The sequence below is a fragment of the Aquila chrysaetos genome, chromosome Z, assembly GCF_900496995.4.
Source record: "Aquila chrysaetos chrysaetos chromosome Z, bAquChr1.4, whole genome shotgun sequence".
NCBI classification, from domain to species: domain Eukaryota; kingdom Metazoa; phylum Chordata; class Aves; order Accipitriformes; family Accipitridae; genus Aquila; species Aquila chrysaetos.
The window spans coordinates 88,163,217-88,189,310 of record NC_044030.1 but is presented as its reverse complement, the minus strand read 5'-3'; the positions used below and the strand labels follow the sequence as shown (position 1 = coordinate 88,189,310).

The following is a 26,094-nucleotide window of genomic DNA, read 5'->3' as shown; positions in this document are numbered from 1 at the left end:
TAACATGCATCTGTGAGGGAGAGGTGTTTTGCCTACATATATATTCACCTTTTTTACTTTACAGTTAAGATCCTTTCTGTTTATTCCCTGTTCCTTTAAGTCACTTAGTTCTTTTACCACAAAGTGATAACCCCATGTGACAGCTGTATCAGGTAGCTTTTCTCTGCTCATTTTCTTTTCTTTATTGGTGTTGCTCTGGCTCCCTGATGAAGATCTTCAAAACCAATAAGCATTGAGTATTTTTGAAACAGGAATTATCACCCTATAGCTTGCTAGTTTCCTGAAGTCTCACTGCTGCTGTCTGTTAGGAAAATGACTGATTTTACTTGCTGCTTCTATTAACCCCCTTGTATTTCACATGCAAATACATAAACCACAGATCTGAGTGGAACATAAACCCTTCTCCTGCAGTCACTCAGCCCACCAGTTCTGGGCAGTTAGACCACGTTCTTTTACGTGACCACCTTTTAGTAGGTGATGTGAATTTTCAGCCTGCTTTCACCATAACCACCTTACTGTTACTGTGATGCAGGGGCTAAGCAGAATACTAGCGTCTGCACATTGCTGGCTTCCTGCAGAACATAGCTGATCTGCTCACAGGAAGCAGGGTTGTCGTGGTACCCTAACTTAGCCCTACAAAGAATCTTCTTCTCTTCTTTCATCTACCTTTAGTTTCCACAGGCATTCATTATGAAGTTTCAATCGATGGCTGTTGACATATACTTGAATTCAAATATTTGTGCTATTCATAATGAAATGCTCATTCAGCTAAATGCTTGGCTGTGTCAGGGCTCTTTTCATCAAACTGAATAAAAGACTTGACCAGGTATTCTGCATATAGCCCCAGGTCATACAAAGGAATTCACCAGTGCAGGGACCACATGAAGTATGCAGCGTAGATCACATTCAGGGTTCCAGCAGACAGAAGGAAAGATTCTGCCAGGGCAGGATTTGAGCTGACTTTAGAAGCCTTTAAGGGCATCATCTAAGTGGAAGGCAGAGAGAGGTAGGTAAGTGTATCCAAGTAAGATGATTCTTGTGATCCAGAGAGTGAAGTGCAGGCTGCACACAGACACATTACTCATTCATTCTGAATGTTTGATTTTTGTCCTCTTTCCTGAGGACTGTAGAGAAATTGGTCTTGTATTTAACTCCCATTACCCACCTCAGTGATGGGATATCTCAGTGATAGGATCCCCACTGTCCTACACTGTCCCCACAGCTCCTTGCTCCCTTCCCACAGGGAGCAGCCAGCCCTCTCCACTCCCTGACACCTTAATCTAGAGGATGGGGAGGATGGGGAAGACAGGGGACCAGGCTGTAGAGAGCAGCTAGGCCTATGTGCTCCCATAGGCAGAACTGCCAGTTAGTCCCATCAGACAGAGTGCCTAGCTTCATCAGACCCAGTGGTATTTCTTGTGTGCTTATGCTATGCGACAGAGATTTTTCATCTTTTCTCAGACTCTTTGCTATGCCTGAGCGATGCATTACCCTAGAGCCTGCTGATACTACACTTTGGCCATTTTTCTGTCCAGAAAGAGTAATGCAGAAAGAGATTCTGCTTGCTCACTTTTCTGCCCTACGGTTGCACGTGTCTCTTGATTTTCCTTGTGCTATTCTTCCACTATCAGTGCTTTGTAACTCACCCTCCTGGCTTCTTCAGCCTCCCCTATTACATGCCACATTTCCCACTGTAAAAATCACCTTTCAATGCTGTGAAGCCTTTCTTCTGTGTTTGATTTCCTTGCAGCTCTGAAAGTCTCATTAAAGCAAAAGGGGGCACTCTCGCACTGCGGTCTCATCTGTACAGGCTATGTTAGTTTAACAAGTACTCTCCCTGCAGTGTAAGAGCTGCGACCAGTAATCGTTCATCAGCGAGTAGTTAGTTCTCCGGTTTGCAACTGACTGCCTATGTTAAGAATCCTTTTTGATAAATGGGTGGCAAAGACATGCTCCTCAGGTGTGTGTCCTTCCTTACAAGTTGCTTTAAACTGTCTCCTACTCGAGAAGAGACTAGCATTTCCATCAATCACTAAGACAGGTTCAGCCTGTCTCATCCTTCTCTGCTGCTATTTCTGCTTCCTCCTGCCCAGCAGTGCCAGTAGATGGATGGGGGGGACAGTGCAATGAACTCCAACAGGGAACTTAAAATTAACCTGTCAACGAAGCGGGGAGGGAGGGGCGCTATTTTTAACCTAACTCATTGCCTGGTCCCACAATCAGTTTAATGCCACAAAGGTGGGAGCAAATGGCAACTGTCAAGGAGCGTGCCACTGCTGCCAAACACGGCACGTCTGAAGCACTGCCTGCACTCTTCCCTCAAAGTGTGTCTGCTGTGGGCCACCAAAGACAGAGCCAGGCCGACCCTCCCATGCTTTGGTCTGTCTTGGGCAGCACAAGCTTTCCCTGAGACCCTTGTGCCCAGCCCATTGCCTGAGAGCTCTGCAGGCCTTTAACCCTATGTACACCTTTCCCTCATTTCTCTCCTTATGTCTGCCCCATATACCCAGCTGGATTCTGCTGTTTCTTTTTTTTCCATACTCACTGAGGAATGAAAATGTGTTTGAACTGTCACTTCAGTTGATCCTTGTATTTTTTTGGTTGTGATTCTTGTTGCTCAGACATTGTGGTTCCTTTCATCTGCCTAAGCCTTCTGCCTGAGCATAGGCGCAGGAACCCATCAGAGGTTACGTCCGTGCATCCTACAGTGTCTTCAGGCTGTGGCAAATAAGGCTTGGGATCAGCACTCAGACTAAGGCCAGTTTTTCACTGCGCCACTATCTGTCGCTACTCAGTTTTACCCCTGGGTTCACCACATACAACTTGCTCTTTTGGTGAACAGGCTCCCTAGCTGCTCTCCGTATCTGATACTCCCCAGAGTAGAAGGGGCAGAAGCTGAGCTCTTCAGGTGACTCCTATGATCATGGTACCCTGCAGCAAGGACACTCACCTTGGAGAGAGGACTCCTGGTTCCTTGTCTGTGTTCCTAGTACTATATTATTTTATTAAATAAGCATACAAGCATAAAATACAGGGACAGTTCTTGGAGCAGAGACCAAACACAGCTCTAGCTTCAAGTCTGAGGGTCTTGTCTGCTCTCTCTGGCTCTTTTTCTGCATAATGCCATGTTTCAGAGGGAAAGAAGTGGATAGCAAGAACCATTCCTTCCCCTTTCTCCTTGAAAGGGTCTTTCCTCAGCCACCAACAGCCATCCCAGCCACCTCCTCACTCCACACAAGATGAGACCTGAATATACATACTCTGTAGGGAAAGGTAACCTGAGAAAGTAACCTACATACTCTTATAATAAATTTATATAATACAATTATACTGTATTATTTAAATAATATAATAAAATAATAATATAATAATTTTACAGTATATTGTACAAGTATCATATATAACATACAATAAATATATATTTATAATAAATATAGTATGTAATGCATTCTAATAAAGTTATATTTTATATTATTTATAAAACATTATCATATCAAGTTATCATATCATATTTAATGCTTGCATTAAAAATATAATAAATTTCCTTATAATTATGTAAGGAAAAAGTGACTATGGAGTTGGGTAAACACTGGAACAGAGGCCCAGAGAGGTTGTGGGATCTCCATCCTTGGAGATGCTCAAAACTTAAAGGCTCTGGACAACTGGACAAGTCTGTGAGCAAGCTGATGTGACTGTGCCTGCTTTGAGCAGGCGGCCACACTAGAGCCCTCCAGAGGTCCTGTCCCCATGTATGTGACTCTGATTTTTGACCTCTGGTAGCACTGCAGCCACACAATAAACTATAATATGCACATGACAAGCAGACTAGAGGTTGCTTAAGTCTGCTGACATACATGTTCCTCCAATGCATCTCAGACATTTTGTGACATGAGTTGTAAATTAAAGGAGGGAGGAGACAGAATTAAAGATCAAGGATCAGATGTTAAATCCTGCCTGCTTGGTTGCTGGTATCAAAACAGTTTGTAACTGTGCATTCACCGTTAATAGTAGACATACTTTGTGCCACTGTACTCTGCAAGCAAATAATCAGCGTGGTCAAACATGACTAAGGTGGTTTCTGTTTGACGATATTTAGAACTCAGTAGTTCTTGCAAATAAAAGGCCTTATCCTACTGGCCATATATAGGCAAGTCTCCAGCGAGACTTCACATGACTGTGAAGTACAGGATGAGACCCTGTCAGCAGTACTAACCAAGCGATGAGATCAGTATAGCATAATGGGGAAAACTGGACTCTGCTGCAACTAAATGTCACATTGATAAATGCAACTTCACCGGTTTTTATAAACAAAATTAAGCTTAATTTGCTTCACAGTAGCTAAGGTGCCGTTAATTCAAAACCCACAGAATAACTCACTGGACACAGTTAATAGTCAGCAGACCACATAGGCCAGGCTTTGAAAGCATTTAATATTCACTGAAGTGCTGCTTGTATCCAATTATAACTCACTACTTGCCATCTTAATAATTTAAATCTGTCCACTCTTTAGAGAGAAAAAAATGCACTAATCAAAGACATGAATGCACCTTTTGCTTTTGACAGCATTAAATTAAAACTAAATGGTAGATCTTGAATGAGTTACTCTGCAAGAATAAAGGCATTAATGAGGTAATTTCATTATAGAGGCTCATCCAAGCCTATGTGAAAACAAGGGAAGTAAATGGAGAGGAAAGCCGCTGAGGAAATTAGGGTTCCTTCCACACTAATTAATGTTTTGGGGCATTTAGTACAGGCACCAAATTAACTGCTCCAAAGAACTCCATTGAAAAAAAAAAAATACATTGTTGCCCTGCCATGTAATTAGAAGACAGTACAAGCAGAACACTTAATGAGTATAAAGCCAGCCTTTAACTTATTCTGCCCAGCTTCTGAAAACATGCCATTGTGGAGGCCTAAGTTTAAGGAAGCACTAGGCGTACAATATAGGATTGTTTAGGTCCTTCTGTTCGGTGAGCTGTAAACAGGTAGCCCTGAATGAGAGACTCTGAGACTTCTGGGAGGCCCGGCTTCCCAGAAAAAAAAAAAAAAAAAAAAAAAAAAAAAGTCTTAAATGCATCCAGAGAGAAGAAAAAAAGGTGAATAGGCCCGGCACAGCCAGCACAGTGAATGCTCACCGCTGTCTTAAGTGATTACATGATGTTGTGCCACCCCCTCTCATTGAGTTATCTTTACACTGCTTTTGTCTCCTCTAATTGGAGCTGATGAGGTGCTAATTGGTTGCTTTTTTAAAAAAGCACTACTTAAGCACTGGCAAACAGAATAAGACAGCGTGAGTGGAGTTAATGAGGGCTTAGCAAAAAAAAAAAAAAAAAAAAAACCACACCAAAAAAACCCCCCACACAAAACACCAACACCCCCCCAAAAAAACCAAACGTAAACCAACCCCCCCCCCCCCATACGAATGTGTACGCAAACACATATATAGGCATGCCTTCCTGTTGGTATAAACAAAAACGTGAAGGGAAATGACTGAATTTAGGTAAATGGCTGTGAGAATGCGAGTTTTGTGAGAAAAGGGGTAATACCAGGAATAAATAAATGCCCACCGCTTTGGCTGGCATCCCTGGCACCTCAGAGGTGTGCCGGAGCACACCGGTACCTGGCGGGATTACTTACAAGCCCCATGCCGTGCCGCACCGTGCCGTGTGATGCCCCCACCCTGCACCCCAGGACCCCAGCCCCTGGCTGCCCCAGCACCCCAGCTGAGCAGGGAAACGGTGCCTGCGCACCGTGCTGCCAACCCAACCCTCCATCGCTGGGACGCTGCCTGTGGGGGAATCGCCTGGTCACCGCCTGGACAGTGGCAGGCATGGAGACTGGTGGCGCGTGCCCAGCGTGGGGTGCAGAGCTGGCATGGCCAGATGCAGGCCCCTGTGACTGCAAAGGGCCATCCAGCGAGGACTGCCCTGGAGGTGGTTTTTACCCTGTGATAGAGGTTGCTGAGGCGAGGTTTACATCTGCCTCAGAAAAATGCAGGCTAGTGGGTTGAACTCATCTCACCCCACTTTGCTGCTCACAGGCGAGCTGCTTGCCATGGCCCCCTTTGCAGCCCAAGGAAATGCCGGCGTTTTCTGAGTGTGACAGCTGGGCCTCGCTAAGCCACCCGCCACATGCCCTGACAAGCTGCTGTGGATGTGGCATGGCAGCCACGGGACAGATGACACTGAGGTGGCGGCAATGCGTGCCAGCTCTGCCCCTGCCGGCTGCACCCTGCAAAACCACAGCCTTGCAGATTAGACTAGGCTGGAAAGGTTTCTACTTCGAAGTAATTTAGTATCTTTGCTTTGAAATTGAGGTACAAGCAGGTTAGCAATAGCCCAAACACCCATGTCATGTTTAACAGCTGTTACCTGCAGCCAATGCCACCCCTTTAGCGGGAGAAACACCCTTGCTTTGGGGCGAGCGTGCCCGTGGCAGCAGATGTCTACCCTGCCCTCCCACCACGGCTGGGCAGGCTTCGCTCTGTCTTTGCAGCTTGTCAAACCGCACGGAAATGGGCCTTGGAAGGGAGCTGGTTTGAACACCACGGCTGGAGCAGCATACCTCACTCTGACAGGAGCTGTTAGCTGGATTGTGGCCCTCGGCCCTGCGGCCCACAGGAGAGGCTGGCACAGAGAGGTTCACTGGCCCCTCTATCCCTGTCTGCAATTAGCACTGAAACCAGTAACGAGGCCTTTTGTCACTGAAATCCTGTCACCTTGCTCACTATAATGTACAGCCATGATTTACGTGAAAGCAGTAACAGGTATTGGGGGACGCTTCTCAATGACCTTATTTTCAACAAATGGGCGTGCATTAAAAAATAAATCTGTAAAGTGTTACCTTTAAAAATGTTTAAATGCTTAGTCTTTTGGTAATTTGGTGGTTTGAAAATATTCTTAATATAGTTACTTATTTTGGGTATGTAATTAATAAGTTTGACAACGTTTTCAAAAACAACTCGGAGACGGAAATACCCTGAATATTTTGAACCCCATGAAGAAAAGAAAAAAGATTTTTTTTTTTAAAGGCTCTGAGGGGGTTTACCTTTTTTTAATTTAACAATATACTAATTGTGCAATATACTAATACGACTCTAATTGTGATTAGAGTATATAGTGTTAAACCTGTTGCTACTACAAATGGATCCAGAGGTCCTAGTTTTGCCTTACCCGTATGCATTTCCTAAAAAACGTTTTGAGTAACAACATTAGGTACTCTGCAGTTTACACGTATTCTGTAGGTGGGTTGATACTGCCTCCTGCATTTCTAGACCAATTCTGAAGTTCCCCGTTACTGAAAGTATTCTGAGTCCTAAAGGAGAGTACAAGAAGTACCTGTCTATTGCTGATGTTGCCTGGCAATACACAAAAACAATCCTGCAAGCTTTTTGAAAATGACACTGCAAATGCCACTGTTAAACACAGTCTCCTGCCATTTCTGAATTTGTTTATATATAGTTTACACAGACATGTGGGCATAGAATGCTTTTTCAGTAGCTGTGAGGCTGTATTTTTTACAAGTAGGTGATACCTTTGTGGCTCCAGGGAGAGGCTGCCCAACGATGACAAGTTTGTCCTCTCTGTCATGGGCTCAGTACCACCAGGCAATTCTCTAAATCCTTCAAAACTCCTCTGCTGAGCAGTTTCCTGCTGGACAAAAAGAGGAAAGTGGAGTTGCAACTATAAAACCTACAGTCAGCTCAAGAAAACAATGCACCTTTTGTTAAAACAACTCAGATGATCTATTTATGCTGAAGAGAAATAAACAGTCAGGGCCTCCCCTTTCCTCACTTCTGTTCTTTTTTTTTTTCTTTTTTGCCTGCGTAGAACCGTAGAACCGCAGTTAGAAAAACCAATTAGTTTGCAAACAGCCAGTTACTTGGGTATGTGTTTATGCTTGGTAATTTGTACCCCTATTCACATTCTAAACTGGATTCTTTTCACTCTAATGCAGGGTCACTTGCTTTTCTTTCGGTTGTCATGAAAACGAGGGATTTCTTGCTGGCTGGTAGAAAGAAACTTCCTAGTGAACAAAGTTACAATTAATTCCTCTAAACATGTGTTCCTAGAGCCATCCATCTATAAAATAGGCAACAAAGCAGAGCTCCTTGCTTTAAGAAGTCCCAAAAGATGCAGAGCTGAAAAAAAGCCTGGATCCCTTAAGGCTAATTGAGCAAGTATCTTTTTTTTTTTTTTTCTCTTTTGTGATTCACGCACTTGAAAATCTTCATGTGTTTTCCAAGGCAGGTATGATTGTGCCCACAGAGATCTGCGCTCTCGTCACTGCTGCCTGCTGTGTTCTCACAGAATGCTTGCAGGAGGTAGTCCCTCGGGTTTCCTTTGTTTCCCATGGGATTAATAGCTCCTGGTTTACCACAAGCCAGTGTGACATGAGTTGTGAAATTGCATGCTGTGCATGCCAAGATGTAATCCTTAAACATGTTCTACCCTCTTTCCGTTTCCTCCTCCAGTTTACTTTTTGCCTTGCTGCTGTTGGGAAAGATGCTTCCCAGGCCCCCTCCCTTCCTAATGAGCATGGCCAATTGTGCACCAATTTAAATAGGAATGACCTTCATTTTCTGAAGGTGAAGGTGATCCTATTCTTAAGGAACAAAGAGGCAAGAGGGATGAGGTCCTTCCCCAGCTCCTAGTGTTCCCAGTCCTGCTGAGTGGTGGCTTCATTGCTCTGGCTGCTGCTTCATCAGCTGTGGCTTGGAGGCACATGCAGAGGATGAATGCAGCCCTACCACACCTAAGGGGTGGGAAAGGTAGGAACCACTTACCTGAGCCCATGGGATGGCATATCTCATCAGCTGCTGCTAATGAGTGCCTTAAACCACCTCCTCTTGTTGACAGGTTTGGATCTGGAAACTATATCTTTTCCTGCAGAAGTGGCGAGTAGCTTACTGGTTGCAAAGTGCATGGAGTAGATGTCATGTGGCAAAGGCAAAATCACATTTGTAATTAGTGTTGCATCTGCTAGAGCAGAAGCATCTTTTGATTCCTGCTGGGAATCGTTCCTGAATGCATTTTCAGGCCATCTCACCTGTGAGCCTGAGCCAGTGGCTCCTACCATCAATGGACAATAAAGCTCATCTTTGACCTTGGAGGGAATTTGGCAGCTATCCCTGCATGAGAGGTAGCAGATGGCAGCGTATGCTCAGTACACTGGCACAGCACCTCGTGTGGAAAGTGGGAAGCATCGAAGCCACTTGCCCACCACTGCTGCCATCAATAATGTCCTCGGAGAAAGCAAGCAGCAGAGGGGAGGCAGGTAAGCGAAACCTCCCTGCCTTTCCGTGTCCTCCTTCCTGCTGCTTTGTCCCACAGAGTCTGAAAACAGCTCTTCCTCTATATTGATCACTCTGGAAATGTTAGTTCAGCACAAATTCACTTGGGCTAATGTTTAATAGCTAAGTCCTCTCAAAAGGAAGTAAAAACTGTTTACGAACTTCATGTGAAGAGAAAAGGCACAAGGGGTAACAGCAAAGGACTCTCACATATACCAGGCAATCTTTGAAAGTGAAAAACTGCTGTTTCCAAAGAAGTACCTTAAAAGTATCACAGAAGGCTCCGAAAATACACAAAGGTTGGAAACAATCCTTCCTAGGGAAGGGTGGGCAGGTTTTTACTCCTGTCCTTTCAAACCCCTCCTCTGTGTAGGTTGCCCAGGACAGAGGCTGTTGGTGAGTTAGGCCCACAAGCCGCGTGCAGCGTGCTGTGGCCTGAGACACCACAGGCACAGCGAGCAATTGGGAAAGCTACAGGACTGATGGTAATGGTAATACGGTGAGCCGGATTCACTGGCTTTAAAGGAAGGCATACGAACTGGGTTGCCTGAAATTGATGAGAGCAAAAGAAATGGTGTACTGTCAGTAAAGTACACAAAGCAAAAGACACCTGTTTTTTCAGGCTCCATCTTCTGTTTGTACTTGTTGGCTATGCCCACTGGGGCTGTATCTCACAAGCTGATGAAGTGCTCACATATGTGCTACTACCTTTTCCAGAGTTAAAGTATAGCATCAGGCAGGGTGCTGCTGTTAGAGCCTACTCCTTTGGTTTGTGATGACTGGAAACTAATGGGCATACTAGTAATGAGGAATACACTTGACAGCTCAAGGATCTGATTCTCTGGGGTACTGCATGCACCACTAGTCACAAGTTCAGTACTCTAGAAAAAGCAAGCAGTATCTCAGAGAAAGGCGAGAAGGGCTCCTGTGATGCAAGATCAGTTATCTTCACTAAGATGATTCTAGCTAACAGAATAAAAGTGCAATGTTGGGAAATGCACATGACCTCTTTTTTTTTAATGCTGAAAGAACTAAGAAATCTCTCCACCCTTTAGGTAATACTGGATGCTAAAAATACAAACTGTTTGGACCCACACTGAAATAGTAGCCATGTAGGCTGAAACAGGCTTTGTAGCTTTCAGCGTGACTGACGAAAGATGAGGGCGACACAGCCAAGGGCAGTGGGAATCAGCTGCAAATGGAAGATAGGGGTTTTGAATGCAATCAGGAAAAATACAGCCTCAGTCCAAGCGGCCTCAGCTGAGCAGGAGTAGGGTGTACAAGCGTGGCTGGCCAAGGACAGTTGGGGATGGGCTCTGGAATCCTCCCATGGGGACTCGTGTGGTGACCCAGTGTAGCAACGGCGGAGGCCGGGGCAGCCCAGTTGGCCGTGCTGCGTGTTTTCTGGTGTTGGGACCCCTGACATCCTAGGTCCTTGGACCTGGCCAGTCGGTTGACCAGGATGGCGTTAGTGTGTGTCTGTGTGTGAATGTTTGTTTTCCCCTGAATTCTGCACATTTCTTCCTTCTATTTCAGAGTGCTATTCTCAATAAAACTAAATTAAACGGGGCTTTTAGCTCACTAGTTATTCCTTTGGGTACCAAAATCACTGATAACTCCTTCCTGCTTGCATACAGAAATTAAAGGGGAAAAGTGTGCAGTGCACATGCTTGTGTTGAAAATGATCTGGATGGTTCTCCATCCATCAGCTGATGATTTAGGGATCATTCCTTATATTATCCTCCCCATTGAGACTGGCAGTTGTATTGCATTACAGAAACAATGAAGTATCTGAAAACATGTCCAGGTGCTGAGGGAAGGCCTATTGTCAGGAGGCAGATAAATATACCAGAGAAAGCAGACAAGAAAAAGAAGGGACGTGAGATAAAACAAATGAGAGAACAGAAGTGTAGCAGAGGCGAGGCTCAAAGTCTGGGGTAGACATTGGACAAGTGAAAGGGATTCGTCACACAGACAGAAGAGAGGTAGCAGCGAGAAAATTGGGTGGTTCAAGCAGCGCTGTGCTGAGGATCACATGAGCAGTTCACCCAAAGGCTGCACTCAAGAAGCCAAAGTTCAAAGCCAGGGATGCTTCCATGTTTTTCATGGTTCACTTCCAGGTCATTTGATTGAAAAGATTCTAAATTTGACAACTTCTAGTGTTCAAAGAAGTTCAGATGTTTTTAAATCTCTTCAGCTCATCCCTGCTTGAGATAAACATCAATAGGTCAGTTGTTCATTTTGATAAAATTCAACCCAAAAATAACCATTCAGAGCCACAGAAGGGTGTGTTAGGAGGGGGTCTCTCACTAAAAAGGAAAATGAGGATGTTCAATTTTTAAAATGCTCAATAAAATCAGGGAAGAGCTGGCCAAATGTTGTCACTCCGCAGCCCTAGGGCTGAGTAAAGCATAAAAGGAGGTAAGTATGATACAGAGGATGAATCATAGAATCATAGAATATCTCAAGTTGGAAGGCACCCATAAGGATCATTGAGTCCAACTTGCTGCTCCTCGCAGGACTACCTAAATTTTCCAGTGGTGTTGGGACTCTGAGACTGCCTAGATACACTGATATGACTTGTAGAAGATAGGTACCAAAATTACTATCCAGCCCGAGCTCTGTTAAGTCAGGCAGGTTATTTTTATTTGTTACATACCAAGATAAATTCATACCAGAGAACGTCCAAGCAATTTCTGGGACAGCTGAAAGCTTTACTTGGGCTTGCTCAGCAGTCATCTGCAATAGATTATCACACACCACTACAATGTGCTGGAGACAATTCACAGCCAACAGGTACGCCACAGAATATTTTTTGCGACAAAACAGCCTCATTGTACTGTTTGAATCAGGATACTTTGTTCTAGAAACTTTGGTGTTAGTCCAGACGGGGGGAACCACAGACCTAGCATGATCGTTGGGTTTTCCAAGCTCCGGATGAACTTTTTGTTGATTTAGTTAAGACTTTTACAGTTACTTTTGATTCTTTGCAATCAAAATAACCAGAAAAATTATGTTCTCTGTCCCTATCTGTACAACATTTTCACATTCAGACAAATTATTACTTCCAACACTGCTCAAGTCCTTTAACTGTAGTGGTAAAAACACTTGAGGAATTAAATACTATTGTGACTTCTTTAGCTGGAAGTGTGAAATATGAAGAATAAAGCAGAGCAACAGCTATCACGGGAAGCAACTGGGAAGGAAAGAAGAAATCTGTCCAGCCCAGCACAAGGCAGACACTGCAGCTCAGAAGCTGCTCCTAAAAAAGTTTGTGCAGAGATGCTATGGCCTTGTCAGCAGTCTCTCCAGGTAGTTAGCAGTTGGAACAAACGCAAAATATCCACTAATAATTTGCATAAATTCTCCTTACCACTGTTTAAACCCATTACTTTCTTAAGGCCATTACATTTTTTTCCAGCTACCTCTGGACACAGAAGGTAAATTACCTTCTGGTTTTTTTTGTTGGGTTTGTTTTTTTTTTTGGGGGGGGGGGGGGGTTGGTAACAGTAAGTTTTACTTTTGAATGGCTGTGCTGTGCTTTCCTTCATCTAGTCTCTGCTGATGTAAGAAGTCTGCTTTTCCTGACAGGTTGTGTTTTCCAGATGTCTCCTCATTCTGAAAGGTGCTACAGACTCATTTGGGCCAGCTGCTGCCTCAAACTGTTCCAAACAGCTGTCGTCACAGGTTGTCAGCTCACCTTCAGCACAGTCTTATTTTTATTGAAAGTTCTATAGTGCATGTTTGAGAGACCAGAGTGTCTAAATTCCCCCAGCGCAAGCAGAGGTGATCTAACACAAAATGGCCTGCTTTTATGCCAAAGCTGCACATAAAAAAAAAAAAGAGATAAGGTGGCATAAAAAATTGTCCTAATTCATATATCCGCAATGGATATACATTTCCAAAAAGCATGGTACGAAGTTAGAGGTACTTGTATTCCAGACGCAAGAATGACCCAACTCTTACAGTATATTGTATGACATTAATGTCATCTGATTGTAGCAAAAAGTAGAGAATGCTTGTTTGTTTTAAAGAAAGCTTTGAAAAACACCTGTGTAATTCTTTCTCTCTCAGATCACAAGGGATAGCTATGGTACAAGTGAACTGAGAAGGAATTTAATATCTAATGGGTCATTCCTACTCTTTGTACTCTTCTGTAATGCTGCTTTATAGCACAATAATCTGATTCCCAATGTTTCTTACATTATGCAATGCCTGCATATTAACAGAAAATCTTAACTTACTTGCTTGTTAAAAAGCCTCTGCCACTGGAAATTTTGTATATTTTTATAGGAATAAAAGCTGGTGAGAAAAGGAATTTCTGAAATAAGGGGGATTAATTTTAAGTTAAACAGAAATCAGAAAATTTCTCTGGAATTAAAAAGAAAAAAAATTGCTTTGTTTTCATGAGGTTAAAAATACTGAATGTTCCTTTAGTTAATAAATGACATTAAAATCCTACACATATAGATAATATTGTATCAAAATGAAACATATAAAAGTCAAAATATCCCATTTCGAAATGTTCCAGTGCTACGATAAAAGATGTTTTGCCATCTAATGAAATAAGTCAGAATATTCTTCCCATCATCCAAACTACAGCTGAAATAAATCACCTTAAAAAAATACTCAATTTTGACAATATAACATTTTTTTCCGCAGAAATCCTGTTTTGAAATGCTTTGATTACCTCCAGTTGAAAACATTTTGCTTCCCCTAAGTCTATTGCCGTGTTTGTCCATAGGTCATTGCTCCCTTGGCTTAGCTATCTTCAGAGACAGATTAGTCATAAGTATTGAAAACAAATTAAAAACTTACATCCAACTCTGCAAGCTGCACAGGCTTACAGTTAGTCAGACATCTTAGAGATAAATTCAAGTCCCTGAAAAATCAGGAATGACTTCTGCATAAGTCAATCAGAGCTGCACTTCCTTTGATTAGCTCTGAAACTTGTTAGTGTAGACCCCCAGTTTGGAGGTGTGCATCTGGGAGTTTTTAAACATAGTAGGAAGAAAAACAAAGAAGTTCTTCCTGGTGCCAGCAATATGTCGTCATGGAGTTATGGGAGCACAACTTTTATTTGTCAAAGCCTGCTGATTATCAGGAAGAGTGCATGGAGACTGAGCCTACACATTGTTTGTAAAGCCTCAAAATTAAGGTTATGAGATTTGCAGAGAAAAAACCCCAACCATGTAAGATTCCATTTTTAAAATATTAACATGTTTTAATAAATCAGCTTATGTTTGCTACGTATGAGCTGCTTGGACATTTTAGCTGTGTCCATAATGTTTGTGTGTTTGCCCTGTCAAATCTTCCATGAGATTAGCTCCCAGAGCCTACAGCCCTGAGAAAGGGTGTGTTACATCCTGAGCTCTTGGAAGCCTAGTGTCTTGCTTTTCAGTGTGCTAAATCCATCAGGCTGATTTCATTCTGACAGTGTTACACAGGTAGTAACCTCCGTCAGGACTAAACTCAGGAAGAAATGAACGTCCAGCACAGAGTTGCATGTGTTAGCAACGGCAGCTTACGCAAACATTGACAGCTTCACACTGAGAAGCTGTGAAATCCATGAATGATGACTAAAGTAATTTTAGCTTAAAAAAAAAAAATGAGGTTTGTCAAGCGTCATTGTTTTGGACTTCTCATGACCTCACATAGCAGAATGGTCCCACTGCCTGTAACCTTTGTCTCCAGTATTTTCAGTGATAACTAGCTTTGTAGACATTTGTTTTCTATCATCAAATCATTAAATGGTAATGCAATTGTTAGTTTTATTTCCCCAGTTCTAATACATTTTTGCAGCCAGTAACCATTCCCAGTTCATTAACTGACTGACCTCAGCATTAACACCCCCTCTGCTAGCGTTGCCTTGGAAACAAAGCTTCCTGTGCGTAATCCAAGCTTATCTAGCTCTTTATCCTACATGTGACCCTTAATTACTTGCTAAATTAGAATGGTTTTCTGAAAATCACAAGAGGAGGTTAATATGTTCTTCCAGAGCTGGTCAAGCTAAGATGACACTAAATTCACAGGGAATTCAAATTACATGATCCCTGAAGGCGTCTCTTTCAGAAGGAAGATGAACTTTCCCAATGGGAGGCAGTGTGCCATGATAATGCTCCTGTCACTCACTTTCCTTGCCCTGCTTGTCCAGCTACAGCTTAATCCAGTATGAACAATGTAGTAAGTAAATATCAGGTTGATTAATTATGGTGCAAGATTCAGTAACCACTTGTCTTCTGTAATTAACATTGTAATTGAAATTAAGTAACACACTTCATACACAGATTTCTGGACTAGCAGGACGAACAAGGGAGAATCCTCAAGGCTGCGACAGGGAAATTAAGAAAACAATAACAGGGGTCAAAATATTAATTGTCTCTTCAAAATTGTGATACATTTTAAGGAACTCTTCAGTCAAAACAAAAAATTACTTTATTACTTCCAGATGTCTAGAGAGTAGAGATGAAATGGCATTGGTTTGTCAAAATATTGCTTACAATTTCTGAAAATACACCTTTCCTTCACTGACTTGATAAATGGAAATTGTAAGAAAAGGTGATGGTCTCTAGGATGCCCAGTGGTTCTCCTCTCCATTGTTTCCAGTGGCACATTACTTAAAGGAGAGAGAGTCTTTTGCTTACGTGAGCGGCTTTATAAAACTGTGCTAAGGCAAAAATGCTATCACATGGTCTCAGAAAAAAACAAAACCAAAACCCCTTGTGTCCCAGCTGGAGAACATAGCCCAGGCTGAAGCATCTCCTTGGTAGAGCCAAAAGTGGGACTGCTGCAATTTACCTCTCCTTACTGTCTGTGGCTGGCCCAGCCCTCAATGCCTCTGCCTCAGTCAAAGCTGGACTTAACCACATGATCTTGTTTGCAGAGGTGCTCTGAGGGTGACTTTCACAGGGGAGGCACTCTGGTGTTACATACCCGGGTTGACAGAGCATACGTCTATCTTGACAGACCAACACCGAGTCGTTCAAAAGCAGCACTTACAAGTTGCTTACATGTTCACCATCTTTCATTGACATAGCACACGAGGTAAATTTTGAATTGGTTTTATACTGTTATCTAAATCCATAATTGCTCTCTTTAATACCTTACATGTGGGGCACTGTCATATTTCTGGAAATAGTCTATAGATATGTCGGTACTTTATCTCTCACCTCTCAACATGCTCTGGGAAATGCTCTGAAACTCAGTCTGCTCTGAAGACACAGTACTGTCTACTTTGCTGCTTTTAAGGTAGTCTGTATTAAGCTTGCAATCTGTCCTGCAGGACCCCAGCAGAGAAAGATCCTTAATCACCATGTGACGATAATAGAAATGTGCCCTTCAGACAAATGCACTCTGTGCTGTCTATCTGCGCCTATCTTTGTGGTTCCTCTTCACCCTGTGTATTTGGGTGAATGTGCCAGGTCAGCTGTTTACCACAGTTGCCTTGCAGAAATACCCCTTCTTGTGCAGGTTTCCAGGGAACAGCACTCTTGTGTCAGTAAGCTAGCGGAATGCCTCAGTTTCACAAAGCTCACTGGAACAACATGATTTAATGGTCCTTTCCCATCTGACATACATACTGCCTCTCTACTGAGCAGCAGAGCACTTGGGGCCTTGCAGATCCATTTTCCCATGTAGATGTCACAGAAAAGGAGGAGAAAGGAAGCTTGAGGTTGGCAAAAACACCAGTCCTGGAACAAGCAGCCGTCTTCTTTAGGCCTTCCAAAAGTTCATGCTTCTGAACATTATCGTTAGTGATAAGAATCCCTGGGTTCTGTGTTCTGGAGATGTCAACATCTATATCATTACTGATGTAGCGTTTTCACCAGGAGTCCAACACCTCATTTAGCAATTATGGGTTTCTCCTAGCTAGTCACAGTTTCTTTCCACATGGCCTTTCATTCACAACACATAAATTTAAGCACAGCCAATGCAAAAACCACAGTCTGTTTCAGCTTGCCCCTATCTATTGTGAAACGTAAAATAATTTGGGTCTGTGTACAAATGTTTGCTTTCATGGATATACATAAAACTCACGGACTAATCATTAAGATGGGAAGAGACTAGACAGGTAAGTGCAGTCTACCAGTTGTACTGCAGACTTCTCTTGGTATAAGACATATTTGTATTTTACACTTTAGTTACAGATATAGTCACCTGCATTTCTGCTCAGAATTCCTAAATTCAACACAAGATACCTCAGAAGTTTATTAGCATGATAAGCATGGTTCTCCCAACACTTTTTAGAAAGACTTCACTGTGGCCTCATTTGTTTTCTCCCTTTTCTTTCTCCTGCTCCCCTCCAATGTGGTCTCTTTAGCATGCTCAAATGCTCACACTGTTGAAGGCTGAAGGATAGATTCATAGGTACTGTATACCCACAGGGTCTTTGACTTCCGTGCTGAGACCTCTGGAAAATATGATGGCATTTTTCTAAGAACAATGACAGAGAAATGATACCATCTATTGCTTGGCAGGATCTGAGACAGTTAAGGTATTTAATTCATTATGACGATACAGAATTTATCATCCTGCCAATGGATCCCTGCCCAAGGAAGTATCTTATGAAGATGCATCCTAGATGTGTGAGAGACTAGCAAGCGCTAAGCAAGAACATATTCACATGTTCTTTGGTGTTTCTGCTGAAACTTCCAGCAAATACGATTATGCTTTTCTGAGTGAGCATCTATCCATTGGTAACTGGACTGATGGTGGCAAATATTTTCTTGAATAGAGAAAGCTGTCAGTCCCTGCTAATCCAAGTAGGTTTCAGGCTAGTAGGCCATTTTCTGGTCTCTCTTTGCTGAACCATCATTTCCCTGTTACTGTAATTGAATTAAAATGTAATTTTCAGGACAGAATTAAACAAAGTTCTTGCAAATAGGAAACATTTTTCGTTTCCTATAGCGAGCTCATGTAGTCAAAACAAATTGAAGGGACAGCTCCCTGTCTCAACTGCTAATTTCTTAATTCGGGAGTCTCTCGATGTTTTCCTGTGTGTCACAGTGGATTGTAGGGCAGCTTCCCATGCCTGGAAAGAAGACTTTTAAAGGAGTGAGTTTCCATTTTCAAACGAGGTTTTAAAAATCCTCCATGCACAACTGCTAATACAGCCTAGTAACCATGATAAAATCTTTGGATGCCATCCAAATTCTTGAAAGCCACCTAGGTTTTCATGTGAGCATACACCAGTTCTCCCTCCCTATTAGACTTCATACATCTCATCTTCACTGAAAAAAACACCTTAATATCAGGACTGGTGAGCCCTATGACATTTGGGGGTGGGAGGGTGCTTTTCAAGCATTTCAATTTTTTTTCCAACAGTTTTGATTTTCGTAAGAATGTAGAAAGCATTTTAAGACATCGACTCCAGATATCCACCCTTCCCTTACTTCAGTCTCTACATTCAAGGTATGGGGAATTACAGGGATGGAAAACAGGATTACTGATGTTCAGTCACGTGCTCCCCCCCTTCCAGCCCCCTATAACACTAGGAACAAGGAAATGAGCTTCCTTCTTCCAAAGGGTACACTTTGGAGAAGGGTCAGTTCAGAAACATGGGCCTGATCTTCATATTCATTGTGGCAACCTCACGACTACCATAAGAAATCAGACCCCCCAAAAATTAGAAGGTTGCTGAAAAGACAGAGAGAAATGGAGATCACGGAGTCTGGTGGCCAGAGAGAGGCCTGACACAGATTCCCCTGGGGACAAAGGAAAGAGACAATTATCTTTCTCTATCAGTCTAGTGATGTGTCCTCTACTCTTCCTTTGTGTAGGCAAGAGGAGAGGAGGAGTAGAAAGAGAGAATATTCTACTGTCTAAAAGAATGCTAAGCTACTAGGTTGCAGCAAGCTGTGATTAGTCTCTCTCATAGCAAAACCAACAGGGGAACGAAGGTATCTGAATGAGAGACCTCTTCTAAAAAACCTGACTTTGTTGTACCATTAGATTGACATTGTTACATGAAGAATGAAGATAATCAGTTTGAAAACAAATTCTGGAGATCCCAAACACTTGAGATTTGTCTCCAGCTGCTCTTGAGCTATTCAGTCTTTGTCCCTGGTTTAATTCTTTGTTTTATATCCTCTTGATCTCTATCTTGGAACAAGAAAAAAAAATAGTTGTACAATAATGCCTTATAGTCTATAGCATGCTCTATGTCAGGATCCTAACAAAAGGTAAATAAGAAGATATATAGGAATAGTTTCAACTCTGGGTTGCAATGGAAAAACTTCTCAGTTTCCTGTGGCAAAACTGAACAGAATAGTTCAGAAAAGAAAGAATAACAAAACATAGAGTGCTTGAGGGATCTAGGTAGGCAGTCAGCAAGATCCTTCAGTTACCTCAGTAAGCCATGTAACTCACATACAGAAAGAGTTTTAGGGGTTTTATAGTGACCAATAGACTCTCTACCAATGTCGTGTCCTAGACTGTAGGGTATGGCAGATAAGCTCTGGGGAATCTTGTGGTGTTTCAACCCACAGCCACTTCACAGAGTTTCTCTAGATCTTTTGTGATCACCGCTGCTCCAGCAGGGAATGGCAAGGGCTGTGTCCTAGCACTGAAGCTGCTCCAGTTCTTAGCCCAGCACATAACTGTAAATGTGTCTTTGTCAGCAGTTTCCACTAAGAAACTTACCTGAAGCTTGAGCACACCTTCCTTTTGGTCAGCTCCACTATAGCCATTATGACACCTTCAAACACCAGAGCAAGCTTGCCCAGAGGTTTGAGGCATTTGCCTTGTTTCAAGGCTGAAGCAGATCACATAGCTGTGATGATCCTGCCTGTAAAGGTCCTGCTTGACTAACCTAATCTCCTTCTATGACAAGATGACCCACTTAGTGGATGAGGGAAAGGCTGTGGATGTTGTTTACCTGGACTTTAGTAAAGCCTTTGACACCATTTCCCAAAGCATTCTCCTGGAGAAACTGGCTGCTCCTGGTTTGGGCAGGCATACTCTTCGCTGGCTAAAAAACTGGCTGGATGGCCGGGCCCAAAGAGTGGTGGTGAATGGAGTTAAATCCAGTTGGCGGCCTGGTGTTCCCCAGGACTCAGTACCGGGGCCAGTTCTGTTTAATATTTTTATCAATGGTCTGGACGAGGGGATCAAGTGCACCCTCAGTAAGTTTGCAGACAACACCGAGTTGGGAGGGAGGGTTGATCTGCTGGAGGGTAGGAAGGCTCTACAGAGGGATCTGGACAGGCTGGATCAATGGGCTGAGGCCAGCTGTATGAGGTTCAACAAGGCCAAGTGACGGGTCCTGCACTTGGGTCACAACAACCCCATGCAGCGCTACAGGCTTGGGGAAGAGGGGCTGGAAAGCTGCCTGGCGGAAAAGGTGTTGGTCGATAGCTGGCTGAATATGAGCCAGCAGTGTGCCCAGGAAGATCAACAGCATCCTGGCTTGTATCAGAGTTCGTGTGGCCAGCAGGACTAGGGCAGCGATTGTTCCCCTGTACTCGGCGCTGGTGAGGCCACACCTCAAATACTGTGTTCAGTTTTGGGCCCCTCACTACAGGAAAGACATTTTGGTGCTGGAGCATGTCCAACAAACAGCAACGAAGCTGGTGAAGGGTCTAGAGAACAAGTCTTATGATGAGCGGCTGAGGGAACTGGGGTTGTTTAGTCTGGAGAAAAGGAGGCTCAGGGGAGACATTATTGCCCTCTACAACTACCTGAAAGGAAGTTGTAGCGAGGTGGGGGTCGGTCTCTTTTCCCAAGTAACAAGTGATAGGACGAGAGGAAACGGCCTCAAGTTGTGTCAGGGGAGGTCTAGATTGGATATTAGGAAAAATTTCTTCACCAAAAGGGTTGTCAGGCATTGGAACAGGCTGCCCAGGGAAATGGTTGACTCCCCATCCCTGGAGGTGTTTAAAAGATGTGTAGATGTGGTGCTTATGGACATGGTTTAGTGGTAGACATGGTAGTGTTAGGTTTACGGTTGGACTCAATGATCTTAAGGGTCTTTTCCAACCTAAATGCTTCTATGATGATTCTATGATGGAATATTTCAGTTTTGTAAAACATGCAACTATGATTCACTGCTGGCTTCAAGTCAATAGCAGAAGTTCCACAGATTTTAGTGGAAGCGTGCTCTGATCCATGGTAATTTTTTATGTTGCTGCTAAGTATTGATGTTGGAAAGTTGTTGGGAGCTTTCCATCCAAAAGTAAGTAGGTTAATCCTGTAATTAATGTTAAGAACTACATTTTGCCAGTTGTTATTCGTAAGAACTCTTTCCCTCTGAGTTTTAAGGAGTCTGCTAGTGATCCAACTAAAGCATAAGGATGTGCAAGCCACAGATTGCAAGAGCACTATCCTGTTTAATCTAGGAAGAAAGAATGTAAATTATTTACATGGCAGAGAGAAAAGACCACCTCCCTCGACCTGCTAGTGACACTCTTCCTAATACTGCCCAGGATGCTGTTGAACACCTTTGCCACAAGGGTGCAATTGCTGTTTCATGTCCAATGTGTTGTCCACCAGGACGCCAAGGTCCTTTTCTGCAGAGCTGCTTTCCATCTGGTTGCACCCGACACTCCTGCTACATGTGAGTATTCCTCACCAGGTGCAGGACTTTGCGTTTCTCTTTGTTGAACTTCACGAGATTCCTGCTGGTCCATTTCTCCAGCCTGTCCAGGTCCCTCTAGAAACAGACCAACTGTTGCAACCCAGGCCCAGGAAACAGGCCCACTTTCTTCTTCTAGGTGCAATAGGGCTAAGAATGGAAATGGGAGTGTGTATGGGGTAAGTAGCAAAACTTTGCTTGTTTGTGATACTTCATATCCTGAACATTTAAAGCCTTAGCTGTGCTGAGTGTTGCCTTTTTGATTGTGTAATCCATAGAGGTTTGTTTCTATTCTTGGATTGGATAGACAAAAACTTTTAATCAGTTGAAAAGTCTGAAAAAGCCATGGGAATAATGCTTATAGAAAAAAAGCAGTCTGTGATGTTCCTTTTTTCAGAAAACTAAATATTTTGAAGAATTCTGTTCTGCCTTTGCACAGCTATGCATAAAAAGCTTGTCAGGACCACTGGTCTATTATTTTCAAGCATTACCATAACCACTGACAGAGAGTAACTGAAACACGTGTGTGTTTCCTTTGCAAAGTCTTCAAGTACTTGCACCTCCAAATTAAAAATTCCCTTTTAGAAAGCTGGTACACCATTAAAGCCTGGCTGTTGGAGTGTCCGTCGCTGCCTGGAAGTGAACTAAGGGCTCATCTAATGGATAAAATGAAGTCTTTTTGTGTTTGAACAAATACAGATAATGCTGACAAGTACTTTCCTTACCATGGGTCTAGACTGCAACAAGCAGGAAACTCTGCAGAGAGAAACAGGTGATGTTGCTGAAGGATGGTGAGAAAAGGAGAGGAGGGCGATCAACTACCAAGCCATTTGATGCAAGATTCATCTTAAATGAAGGTACGTATGATAAGAGATGCCTGCTTCAGACCTCGTTTGCTTTACCACTGGTATGAGAAAACCGGTACTTCTATGGTAGTTTGTTCGACATTTTTTAGGCATCCACTGAAGACGAGCTGACCCTTGCCCTTTTTAGTACTCACTTCTCTGTCCTAGCTATACAAGGAGCCTAGGATGGTCATAGCAAAGGCACATGCCTACCCTGCAGAAGTAGCCGTCTAAAAAGTGAGGTGAGAATAATCTACTGTATAACCATAAACAAACCACTTACTACCTACCTTAGGTTATGACCATACTCCAGAACTGTGACACGTGATGGGGTCGTGTCCTCAACTAACGGTTATACTGGCCCACCTTCCCATGTATGTGCAATTTTAACCTGCAAAAACCTCTTTTGCTAAGTTTGCTGATAGCTTATGCTGTTGAAGAAGATGGCTAACATGCATTTGTAAAAGTCCTTTGTGCTGCTATAAATCGTGCATACTATTGTGCATCCTGTAGAAAAATTGGGAGTGCCAACACCTTTGCAGACTTGATACAATGATAAATAGGTCCACCTTAAGAGAACATTATACAAACTGCAATGTATACCTGTGTAACTAGCCTGCTGAGAGACATCTCTGGCAGAGATTGTATTTTCTGAGATAGAAGTTATCTCAGTGAGACCACAGTGATCTTGACAGTAAGCCTTGCAACCAGCATGGGCTTTAATGAAGACTTTTCATGCAGTTTGCACTGCTGGGGGAGCTTCCCAGAATAGCTACATGGTTACACACACATTCACATGTATGGGTCAAACTTCTTCGGCACCAAGAGGGATGAGAGTTTAACAGTGTAAGTGCAAGGGCCACAAAGGGAAGAGATGAAGAAAACTGGTCATTCGCTGTCTTCTTTTTAAATCAAATATTTTGAAGTTTGATATCCCTAGACTTCCTGCTACTTAGCCAATGTATGTTTAAAATACATATTTATGCATGTGCGAGTTTGTATGTGTGCATATGCACATACAGTTTGATGACTACTTCTTCAGCTGAGGGAAACAAGTAGCTGAACTGAGAGAGTTACTGCAGTGTAGAGGAGCCATTCAGTACAGAGTGATTATACAAAGTGGAGTTTTCCTTTTTGACGGTATGGTAATTAAGAAATAACCATATGGTGATCTGGGAAATCCTGTTCCTTGACTATGGACTGCTGTCAAGTACTCTGGAGTTTTGCATGCTCTGTGACAATTATGAAACAACTACGAAGCATTCTATAAAACAAAGGGGCACAATCAGTGAAATGACAGAAGAGTTGATAGAAAGTATGATATATGCAAAAGTAGCTGCATAATGCTCTATTTTACCTACTAGTAAGTTGAGACAATTTAATATAACATAAAGTTACGCAGTACAGCGAATGTTCTCTTAACTCATATATTGCTTCTATGCTAGTACCTCTAAGTGGCAGAATTTCAGACCTGCTTATGTGTGTGGGTGAGTGGGCAAGAGAGATCTGTTTCAAGGCTACTGCTCTTGGTTTTCTAGTCTCTTTCAGTGCAGTTCAATTATTTTATTGGCATGATAAGTTCCAAGATTACTGCCAAATGTATGAAGTAGACAGGATAAGGCTTCATGCTGCTCTGTTTGGATCTCTGATGCATACACCATTTTATCCTCCTGAAGTAATTGCAGTATACTGTATTGCTCCAGTCTTCCAGAATTTTACCTGAAGCACTACTTTCTAGATCTTTAAAGAACAGAAAAACAGCTGAGTTTTCTGTGTTTAGTTAGCTGCCAAGAAGACTCCCAATTCCCTTAACATCTCCCACATGTACTCTAAAAAACCAAAAGATATTCTTAAAATATTTAGAGATATTTTAGAATATAGTTGGATGGAAGACACTATACAAAACAAAACATCAAGTACTCCTTTCTCTGTATTAACAAGTATTAACTTATCAAGAATACCTGAGACACTTATATAAGTTCTTCTAAAATTTATCTCAGAAATATTTTGTTTGCATGTCTCATCCAATCAATATATTTGCTTAATCCTTTGTGTAACTGAGAAAGAGAATGTACCTTTCCCAGTGAATATGCAAGGTTTTACTTTCATCCATGCTGAAGCAGATGTGTGCCATTTAAAAAAAAAGAACTTAAATCTCTCCTGAATGACTCCAAGATCATCCTCTTCTTTAGCAGGCTCTGAACCTACTTACTGACTCTTAAATTGCTCATACTCACAGATTAGGTAAGAGGAAAAGAAAGGATATCAGAAACAAATGGATATGAAAACATAGAACAAACACAAGAGTGGAAAGAAACTGAAAAAAAACCCACTCCTGATAATTATTTTCTTCTGGAATGAGGCTGTAAGACAAGAGCAATAGACGGTATTCAAAAATGACGAAGGAAGTTCTAACTGTTGGTTCAGTCATTGACTTAACAGGGGCACATTCTGGTCAGCTGGACTGCCACTCCAGTGAATCAAAGCTAACACCTGCCCCTGCTCTGTGATGCTGCACACTGACAAACAAACATCCGCACTTCTCACCTTTATAAATCTGACTCTCTTTCGCCACTGTCAGCTTGCATAATCGAGGGCGCGAGTGTCACCAAAAGTTTGCTTTTCTCACTTCCACGGAAGAAGGTTGGTCTCGTATGTTGTGAGAAACGGTATCATTTTTTCAGCAGGATTTCCAACTATTCTAAAAATGAACAGATAAGAGCCTGTGCAAGTGGGATCTTTGCTAAGGAAGTCATATTGAGGCAAAGGAACAGATTATTTACCCTTCAAACACTCTGCAGACTGTTAATCACATGCAGCCGTGCAAGAGGCCGCAGCACAAGAGAGAAGGCACGACCGCCGCAGGGTCCGCGAAGGCCCAGCTGCCAGTGGAGGAGATGCCGCCGGCCCGCAGGGCATTCCCACGGCCTCCCACACCGCCGCGGCCCTGAGGGGACGGGCAAAGGCCTCGGCAGCGCCGCTCCCCCGGCGGCTCACACGCACCCGGGGCTGCTCGGAACCGCTAGCAGCCCCGCTCCCTCCCAGACGCCGACTCTCGGGCTTTCCGGGACCCCACCATTCCCACGGGAGAGCCCTCCCGCCGGACCTCCGCAGCGCGGCCGGTCCCGGCTGGAGAGCGGAGGCCTCCCCGGCGCGCTGGAGGGGCAGGAGGCGGAGGCCTGGCCTGGCCCGGCCCGGCCCGGCCCGGCCCGCTCCACCCCACCCAGAAGCGGCGCCCTCCTGCCGCCTCTCAGAAGCGCCACGGCCCGCCTCGCCTCCCCGGGCGCCGCCGGGAGGCGGGAAGTGCTGTCGCTCCCTTGGGCGGCGGGCTGGGGGCGAGGCCCGGCGACCGGCCCGCCCCGCCCCGGCCGCCGCGCCGCCTTGCC

At 43.4% G+C, this 26,094-nt stretch overlaps 1 long non-coding RNA gene across 2 annotated transcripts; it reads right to left on the bottom strand.

Annotated features, from left to right (window-relative positions):
- Positions 1-392: 392 nt before the first annotated feature.
- LOC115337263 lies at positions 393-26,044 on the bottom strand. Of its 2 annotated transcripts, none has more exons than XR_005931503.1 (4): positions 25,492-26,044; positions 25,256-25,409; positions 7,534-7,652; positions 393-985 (listed from the first exon to the last, which is right to left on the bottom strand). It is a non-coding gene; the product is annotated as an uncharacterized LOC115337263 (long non-coding RNA). The 2 variants fall into 2 exon arrangements; XR_003922062.2 differs by having other exon boundaries at positions 7,534-7,649.
- Between the last annotated feature and the right edge of the window lie 50 nt (positions 26,045-26,094).